General features: G+C 52.5%; 1 long non-coding RNA gene across 1 annotated transcript; it reads right to left on the minus strand.

Annotated features, from left to right (window-relative positions):
• Nucleotides 1-237: 237 nt before the first annotated feature.
• Nucleotides 238-851, minus strand: LOC105502152. Its single transcript, XR_001000288.1, has 3 exons — nt 730-851; nt 557-626; nt 238-413 (listed from the first exon to the last, which is right to left on the minus strand). It is a non-coding gene; the product is annotated as an uncharacterized LOC105502152 (long non-coding RNA).
• Between the last annotated feature and the right edge of the window lie 805 nt (nt 852-1,656).

A 1,656-nucleotide genomic window follows, 5' to 3' on the forward strand; every position in this document is an offset into this window, starting at 1 on the left:
AACTTGTCCAAGGTTCATCAGCAAAAACTGGGGCATCCAGGATGAAAACCCAGGTCTAAAACTCATTCCCTTCCTGCACTCGTAACTGGCACATTTATTTAAAGTAGAAGCATTTCTTCCCCCTCAAGAAAAAACTGTCACTCAGTCAATGATGCATAGTAAACAGGTGGCCTCTTAAAATCGCAGAATCAGAACAGAAAGGCCCCTGTTTGTGATTCGCATTCGGGGTATTAGGATGCAGGAAAGCATCTTTACTTTCTGGCCAAGTAGCCACGACACATCGCCTGGAAGGCCATGATGACATCGGTGATCTTCAAATCTCGTTCCTCCTCCAGGTGGGCCAGGACCCCAGTTTGGAAGATTTTGCTCTGCCCTATCCTATATAAGTTGGGGTCAAGTTCCAGGGCTTTGATCTGCAAAAGGAAGGAAAAGAAGAGCTCCTGATTTCTGCTGTGCCATTTGGCCAGTGATAACATGGGTAAGAACGGTCCCGCCAAGAGCAGCAGGTGGCTTGCGGCCAGAGGTTGGGAGGTCTCTGGTGGACTTCTGGGCTCACCATGAGAATGCAGGCCTGCTTCCCGTCCATGAAGCCTTTGGGGATGGCATTCGCCGCCAGGATCTCGTAGCTTGAAATACAGAGCAGAAGTCACCCCGTGTACCTCCAGCTTCCATTCCTCTGCCCAGTCCCGCTCACCCCCTGCCCTACATGGGCCAGACCTTGGGACTCACCGTTGGCGGAACTCCTGGAAGACGATCCGGTTGGGGAAGCCCTGCCGGCAGATGCGAATGCCTTCCAGCACCCCACTGCACCGCAGCTGCTCCAGCACCAGGAACGCATCCAGCTTGCCAGACTGCAAAGGCCAAAGAGGGCAGTGGATCCCTGGGGCCAGGATCCACGGTGCAGCAAAGCCCCAAACCTCCTACCTGGATGACCCACTTGGCCAGGCCACGAAGGTACCAACAGAAGCACCCAGGGAGAGCTCAGCTGAGGGCCGAGGGGCAAAGCAGTGCCCCCTCTCTGGGTTTTCATCTCTTTGCTTTGGCACTGGCTGCCTCATGATCTCTCTGGTTCTTGATGACACTAGCATCGCCTGGCTGGAACTTGGGGCTTCCTCCTCATCACCTCCTCTCCCTCACTTCCTGTCCATCAGCAGTTTGATTGGTTCTACCTCCCAAATATCTCCCAACCCCCCCCATTTCTCTTCACCACCATTGTCTCCACTATCTTCTGCCTGGACAACCACAGAAACCACCCACTTGGTCTTCTCTCTTCAGTCTTGCCTCTCCCCTCAATCCCCTCATTCGCTTTCCTTTGTTCTTTTTGTTTTTTATTTTTTGAGATAGGGTCCCATTCTGTCACCCAGGCTGGAGTCCAGCGGCGTGATCATGGCTCACTGCAGCCTCAAACTCCTGGGCTCAAGTGATCCTCCCAAATCAGCCTCCCAAGTATTTGGGACCACAAGCATGTGCTACCATGCCTGGATAATTTTTTTTTAATGTTTTCGTAGATACAGGGTCTTGCTTTGTTGCCCAGGCTAGCCTTGAACACTTGGTCTCAAGTGATCCTCCCACCTCAACCTCCCAAAGTGCTGGGATTACAGGCATGAGCCAGCATATGTCCAGTCCCCTCATTCACTTCCTAAAATGTAAATCGGA

Source organism: Colobus angolensis, unplaced genomic scaffold, assembly GCF_000951035.1.
Source record: "Colobus angolensis palliatus isolate OR3802 unplaced genomic scaffold, Cang.pa_1.0 Scaffold778, whole genome shotgun sequence".
Taxonomy (NCBI): Eukaryota; Metazoa; Chordata; class Mammalia; order Primates; family Cercopithecidae; genus Colobus; species Colobus angolensis.